At 48.2% G+C, this 7,869-nt stretch overlaps 1 protein-coding gene across 2 annotated transcripts in view; it reads right to left on the bottom strand.

The window, feature by feature from the left end:
* The window catches only part of ACSL5 (acyl-CoA synthetase long chain family member 5), a 45,432-nt gene extending 38,034 nt beyond the window's left edge, over nucleotides 1-7,398 (bottom strand). The window contains exon 1 of one of the 2 annotated variants that reach the window (XM_082423278.1): nucleotides 7,273-7,398. The gene's annotated coding sequence lies outside the window, so the exon portion shown is untranslated. Of the gene's footprint in view, nucleotides 1-4,790; nucleotides 5,111-7,272 lie in introns of those variants that run through there. The other variant, XM_082423277.1, reaches the window with a different exon arrangement.
* Nucleotides 7,399-7,869: the final 471 nt, after the last annotated feature.

A 7,869-nucleotide genomic window follows, 5' to 3' on the forward strand; every position in this document is an offset into this window, starting at 1 on the left:
ACAGGTTCGAGCCCTGGGCCGGGAAGATCCCACATGCCGCGGAGCAACTAAGCCCGTGTGCCACAACTACTGAGCCCACGTGCCACAACTACTGAAGCCCGCGGCGCCTAGAGCCCGTGCTCCGCACCAAGAGAAGCCACCGCAAAGAGAAGCCCGCGCACCGCAACAAAAGAGTAGCCCCCACTCGCCACAACCAGAGAAAGCCCGCGCACAGCAATGAAGACCCAATGCAGCCAAAAATAAATAAATAAAATAAATTAATTAAACAAAAATTTTTTAAAAATCACTTATACAAGGATTCAGTGTGCAAGATAAGCTAATGAATATGAAGAAGGGAGAGGCCAGTGTAGACTGGAGTAGGTGGAGGTGGCTGTAGACCCTCAAGGATATGTGGTCCTTGATCCCCTGGCTTTATTGACAATAGTCTTATGTCCAGGGTCAATCAAGGATGACCACCCCACCAAGGAGGCCAATGGCTGGTAAGACCCCAACTATGATTCCAACCAGGGTCACTGTCACCAAACTATCTTTCTCCATTGTTGTCTGTGTCTCTCCATCTTCTTTTCCATGGAGAGAGCAGTCACCATATTAGGTTGGATAAACCTAAGTAGAAGAGAGGAAGAGGAATACCCGGATGTGGGGTGAGAGGTGCAGCAGGGTTACAGGCACCAAAGTGGGACAAGCGTGAAGGGAAATGGTGAAGAGACATGTCTGATGGAGATAGAGGATCCACCTTTAGTTGAAAGGGAAAAAAGACAAAGTCTCCAAAGGGCTGAGTAAGACAGTGTCTGGGGCCTGGTATAGACACTACACCACTGGAGTCATTTGGTTCACAAACACCAGAGAGCCTTGGGATGCCAGGCCTTGGTGGGGTGGGTGGGATTTATCAGGTAAGCCTTCATTAAGCCAAATGCCAAAATCCTCTTAACTCAGTCCATGAAGATCACATAGGATAGTTGCTGAGCCACTCATAGGCTGGTGACAGGCAGTGACAAATCCCACTGGATCTTAGATCGACTTAGTCAACCTTGATCTACTACTGTGCTTCCAACAAGCCATAGTCCAGCAGCTCTACCCTGAGGAAATTCTTGTCTCAGTAAACATTCCCAAAGGCCTCCCAAGCCTATTGCTGACCAAGTGAATTATGAGAATGCTGAGGTCAGGAGAACCAGTACCATCCACTGGAGTTGATAAGAGCCTGTATAAAGATAGGCTGGACAAAGTGCTAGCACCCCGTCACGCAGGCCAGGATAAAGACAGGCTGATGCAGGAGGCTGTGAAAGAGGTCTCTGCAGAAACAGCCCACTCGCTACCTTGTCGGGCAAGTGGTCAGAGGTCACCAGATTAGTGTGCAAACAAGCAGCTTTATTCCCAATAGTCTCATTTCCAGTGGCAAACATTTAAGGCCATTGCCTTTCTAGGTACCAGAGCAACAGCACTACCACTTACCAGATATGTGGCCCTGGGACAGTTACTTAATGTCACTGAGCATCATTTTCCCTCCACTGCACACCAGAAGGGGTAGGTAATTATCTCTACTTAAAAGGGATACCATGGGTAGACTTTCCAGTATGCTGTCCAGCACATAGGAAGCCCTCAGTGAAGATGAGCTCTCTTTTTCCCTCTTCCACTTAAGTCAGTTTCTAACTCCTTGTCAATATCAGATGTTCTATTTTGAGATGTCCCCAAAGAGAAGAGATGGTCATGATCTTTGTAGTATAACTGCCCTTCGACTTACATACAAAGGTCTTAACAACTCCTCATTTCTATTTAAACAGAGGATTTCTAGTTGGGGACCACATGGTCCACCTCTGAGCTCTGACCCCGCCATCTCCCTCAACCCTACCGCACCCCTGCATCCTCCCACAAGCCATTCACAACCTCACAACTCTTAGAGTAGAGTGACCCGTGGAGACCCAGAGATCTACAACAAGCTTCCCCACAGAGGGTGGGTACCAGGGCCTCGGCACAGCAGTACAAGGGCTGCCTGACTTTCCAAACTCCAAAACTCGTATTTATTCTAATGACATGAATTAAGAGCCTGAAAATACCAGCCTCTGTGCCAGGGGAAGAACAAGAGAGTACATTTCTGATCTCATGGTGCATGGTCACATGGGGGAGAAACAGACCGGGATGTGTTTATAGCAGAGTGCGGCGAGAGCAGCGACGGCTGACCTCAGGGCTGCTGGGGACATGTCACCCTCATAGGGTGCCTCCGGACACGAGTCACCTGAGGTCACACTCCAAGTGAGGGTCAGTTCATCTGCTGGCCAGGCATATGAGACAGACAGAAACAGAAACCTCCTTCCTGATTTCTAAAAATATCGCCAAATCCTGGTTTAGGAATTCACCTGCCTAGAGGTGGGAGGGGTTTTTTTTTTTGAGGTGCAATTCACGTATCGTAAAATTAACCACTTTAAAGTGAACAATTCAGCGGCATTTGGTACATTCACAATGTTGTGCAACCACCACCTCTATCTAGTTTCAAAACACTTTCATCAACCCCAAAGGAAATCCTGTAACCATTAAGCAGTTACTCCCCATTCCTATTTCCTCCCAATCCCTAGCAACCAAGGATCGAACTGCTTTCCATTTCTATGGATTTGAAAGTGGGAGGATTTGCAAGGAAAAAGTTTCTCCCAGTTTCTAATTCTTTGGTCCATGCACTAAACTAGACTCATCAGAAATGGAGGCAGAGTTTGCCTTCAGAACTAAATGAGCCAGAGTTCAAATGCCAGCTCCAATCTCTTCATACTGTGTCCAGTTTATTTCTAAGTCTTGGCTCCCCTGTCTACAAAAAAACATACCTACCTCATAGGACTGTTTTGAAGATCAAAAGATAAAAGCCCCATAAATAAGTAAGCACAGGGGCTTCGCTGGAGGTGCAGTGGTTAAGAATCCGCCTACCAATGCAGGGGATGCGGGTTGGGGCCCTGGCCCAGGAAGATCCCACATACCACGGAGCAACTAAGTCCGTGCGCCACAACTACTGAGCCCATGAGCCACAACTACTGAAGCCCGTGCGCCTAGAGCCCATGCTCCGCCATGAGAAGCCATTGCAATGAGAAGCCCGCACACCACGACAAAGAGTAGCCCCCGCTTGCTGCAACTAGAGGAAGCCCACACGCAGCAACGAGGGCCCAACGCAGCCAAAAATAAATAAGTTAAATAAATAAGTTAAAACAAAACAAAAAAAACAGTAAGCACAGCACTGCACCCACAGTAAATATTCAAAGAATGGTAGCTGTAATATTTACATTCTAGAAAAATGTCAACCTGAAAAGTCTCTAATAAATATATGAAGTCAATATCTGCCCAGGTCACCATACATAAGAATCTTTTTAAAAATGAAAATTTCTAGGAAGTCCAGAGAGAGGTTAACTCTACACAGGAGTGGATGGAACACAGTTTTTAACATCACACCAACTGCAGCTTCTGTTCCAGTTGACAGCTGGCTGCTTTGTGATCTTGGGAAGGTGGCTTCACCTCTCAACCACCCATCTCCTAATACTATCTTAATGAAATGTCAGAGTACCCACTATGAGCTGGTGCGTAACTGGCTTCCTCTTCCCCCTCCCCCTTAGTTCCCTTCCTTTCTCCTTCCTGGACCCACAGCCTCCCTCTAGCATCTGTGGCCCCCACTGCAGGTTTAGGGCCTAGGCACTCAATGATACACTGATATTATTTTAGGTGTCATTGCCCCCAGAGAGTTAGAATAAAAGTTGGGAGAAAAGACTATTTCAGGTCAAGACCTCAACAAATGCTCGGCTGAAGCATTCTGTTTGGTCTGGATAATGTTTGAAAAAAACCCGTTAAGTTGGAGTATGTTTACCTGGGTGCGCCTGCCTTGCATTTTGCCTCTCACCTGCATCTTATTACATATCACCTACTTTACTTAGCTCTATTGCCTGCCTCTTCTATAAGTATTTGTGACTCTTATTTCAGTTTTTGTCCCTTTTATTGTGCCAAGCGTACAAGTGATGCCTACAAGATTTTATACCAAATCTCTTCCAAGACTATTCTGTATTCACCTCAAATACTTGTCCATTGGAGGGGACAACCATAAAGTAACTCTCACGCTGGAATACAGAGGGAGGGATCACCAAAACCAATTATTCCTTTTTTTTTCAACTGAACCAATCTTTTATTTTTAAATTAAATTAAATTTAGTTTAATTTAATTCTATTATTTTTTAAGACTGCCTCTGTTAGAGAATACCAATTACCTACAAACTGGAGCTATAGATCCAATCCTACTTTTCAAATCACCAAAAAGATGGATACCCACAGAAGGTAGTAAGCCCCAACTATGGAGTCCCTTTCCAACACTCACTCCTTGAAGGTCAAGTTCATCTTAGATTCAACTTGTGGCCCTACTCCTTAAAACAGATCCAACTTCATCCAGCAACCATTCCATTAGTCACGCATCGGGCAGCTCTTCCCTTCAGAAGGACTGAAAATCCATCAGGAAAATTGAGGACAACCCCCGGTGCAGCACAGGCGAGCTACAGGCAGAGGCTCAGGCTCACAGAAAGGGGCCTGGGTTGTGGTTCCCCTTCCCCAAGAGCGGCAGGAGAAAGGACTCCTCCACACTCCTCCTTCTCCTCCATGCTCCTGATGAGGAGGGTTTAAAGAAGTTCCTTAGAGACCAGGAAGCAAGTGAGCACTGACATGTGCCTGTGACACAGCAAGCTGCAGATTCGCCAGAGCTGGGGGTCAGGATGCCACCTGGGCTTCTGCCCCATACCCACGAGACCCCTTACTGAATACCCCCTCCAGCTGCCCCCTTACCCTGCGAGGGGGCCGCATCTCTTGGTGCTTCCAGGGAATGGGGCCTCCTGGCTCTGAGTTCCTCGTGGCATGAGTCTCTGCCCTCTCCCCTCACCCCCCGGTTCCTCCAGAGTCACGGAGGCTTCAGAACATCTCTGCAGGCCGAGGGTCCCCGGTTCTGAGACGTCTGAGCCGTCAGGCCCCTGTCTGAGCTGCCCCGTGTCAGGAGTCAGGCCATGGCCAGCTTCTAACGTGCTCAGGGACTTCACTTCCTGGTTTTTCTTTCACAACTGAAAGTGGAAGCGTTCTGACCAGAAGGAGAAAGGCTGCTAAAGCTGTCCTGGCTCCGTTTCAAAGCCTTTACCATCAGTCCCTAAGGGCTGACACAGAAGCCAGACTGCATCCACGCAACTCACGCTCTCCCTGTTTGTCTGACTACCGCTAAACCAAGACCAAAAACCAGACGGCGATGACTGAGGTGCCCCCTGCAGACCACCAGTGTCAGAGAGGTGAGACCCCCCTCCTTGGGTTCCCAGGAGAGGGAGGTCCAGCCACAGGGCACCTTAGCCCTCGCATCCTTCCCAAGACTGTGGGGACACCTGGAGGCCAGCCTGGCCTGGCCAGCATTGCCGGCCAGCTGCGCACTGTGTCACCACCCACTCTCCAGTCCCCAGTGAGCCTGCCTCAGTCCCCGAAGCAGTGCTGATAAAGCCAAGAAAACAAGCACGTCAGGAACGACAGGGACAGCCACGGAGATCTGTTCCTTTCCTCCGACACATCCTTTTCGTACCTCATATTTTTAATTAAAAATGTATTCTGCTGTCTCCCTCACCTCCCAGATTACAACTGGGAAATTTTAAAATCAGGAATCCACAAGCACACATGCCATTAGCTGTCAGATTGATCCTGCCTCTTGGAGCCTCTGGAAAACTCCACTGTATACTCGTGAGACAACGACAGTGGAAAAGACAAATTACTTCTTGGTATTATTATAAAAATTGCTTTGAATGTGCAGATGCCCTGAAAGAGTCTTGGGGATTGGTCTACAGGGCATCGGGACCTGCAGTAGTCTCACTGGATTCACCCACAGCTGTGGCCACAGAAGGGCATGGGAGCTTCCATTCTCAGATTTGAAGGCAGAAAGAACAAGTTCTCCGGCCCCTTCCTGCCCCCACCCCTCCTCACCACCTCTCAGACACCCCAGAATTAAGCAGCACTTTCCCCAGCCTTGGTTCCTTTAAGAAGGCTGAGGTAAATCCAGCATGAGCTCAGCTCTTTACTAGAGTTAGATTAGGATTCCTTCTCTACACAGAGGAGGGCCTAAAAGCCTCCAACCATAAAAACCAAAGTGAGCTGTGCCCCAATCTCAGGGGACATAAGAGCTGGTCCCTTGGCCTCACAGGAGCCCACTTTAGACATGGGAGAATGATGAAGTATGGGAAGATGAGGGTGCCCCCTCTGCCTTTCCATCTTCAGGTTCATCTCATGGCTGGAGGAACACTTGGCTTTGCTTAGTTTCCAAGCTCACCTCCCACAGGGGCAGCTCCCTTCAGCGGAGAGCAGAGGATGGCAGAGGATGGCAGAGTGGGTGTCAAGCCTCAGTCATTCTAATGCTACTGGGCTCTTCCCTGGGTGCTGTCTTCTTCTACCAACCTGACAAAGAGCTTAGGGCCAGGAGAAGATGGTTTCCTCCAGGATCAAATGCTCAAGTACAGAAGAGTCTGGGTCATTCTAAAGCTCTAGCATCTAGAGGTGCATTCCTGTTCAGTCCTACATGCATGAGGGACACCCCCAAGATTTGAGGGAATGATGGAAGGTTTTCACAGCCCCCAAGAATTCTGCATCATGCAGCAGGCTGTAGTCACATACTGATCAGGACTCAAATTCCTGCCCCACCTCCTCCTAGCTATGCAGCCCAGGCTGCGCTGTTTAACAGCCCAGAGGCTCATTATTCATCTGTTATATGGGAACTACACCACCTACCTTACAGGAGAAAACGAGCCAATGAGGTAACGCACATCACATATCTTGTACGGACCCCAGCATGGGATAGAAAGTCTGTTAAGAATTCCCTTCCCTGCTCCCTTCCAAATGGGAAGGGCTGTCAGCAGCAGCTGATGGATGGCCTTTCTAATCACATTGATACAGACATTTCTAAATGGAAGATGAAGGAGACCCACATCCTGGCTTTGGCTATAACCTTTAAAGCTTTTAAGTCTGTTTTATTTGCATTTGGTGAAATTAACAACTCTCTCTTCCAAGTCCATCTCCTGCCAGCATTCGGAGCCCCTTCCATGTCTCCACCCCCATTTCAGTTGATTTTTTTCTTTGCCTCCCACGCAAGTCAGCTGAGATTACTACTCAACCAAATGTTATTTCATGTTGTGAAAGAGCCTTAGGCTGAGAATAGACACACGTCCCACTGCCTTCTCCCCAACCACCCCTATCTCTGCTCTCCCATAAACATATAAGCTATAGAGCAGGTAGCATTATTGCAGCTTACCTTGTAAGGATACTCTCACTTCCGGGGTCCAGGAAACGCGTCCCTCACAGCTGGCTGTACTCGTTCAGCACCACATTCAGCTCCTGAGTCCGGACGTTTCCTTCAGTGATGATGCCTTTCCTCAGCGCCTGAGTCGGGACCACACCTGAAGCCAATGAGAGTGGCTAACCAGCTCTCCTGGAACCTTTGAACCTGTTGCAATAGAAGTTCAAAGGTAGAAGTTACCTGTTCAAACACTTGTGGTAACCTCCGACAGTGAGAAGTGTAGGATTTGGCAAAAGTTTAAAACAGGAGACTGTTATGCAACGGGCTTTAGAGGAAGAAAAAAAGAGAGAGAGAGAGAGAGAGTCCTCAGCTCAGAAAGCTAACGTTTAACAAGCAAAACATTGTATAAAGCCCATACCTCAGGGAAACCAGAGGGGTTAGACAGGGCTTTGCACCTGCTTTTTGGGCGGAATCCTTGAGACTGTGACAGGAAGAGGAAAAAAGTGCTCCTTGAGTTTAGGGGGGAGAGAAAAATGAGACACCACTCTAACTGGCTCAGCTATAACTTTAAGATTCAGATAAGCAGAGGCCTGCATTTTAGAGATGAGCCTT

The sequence above is a fragment of the Balaenoptera physalus genome (genome assembly GCF_965194825.1).
Source record: "Balaenoptera physalus genome assembly, chromosome: 14".
NCBI lineage: Eukaryota > Metazoa > Chordata > Mammalia > Artiodactyla > Balaenopteridae > Balaenoptera > Balaenoptera physalus.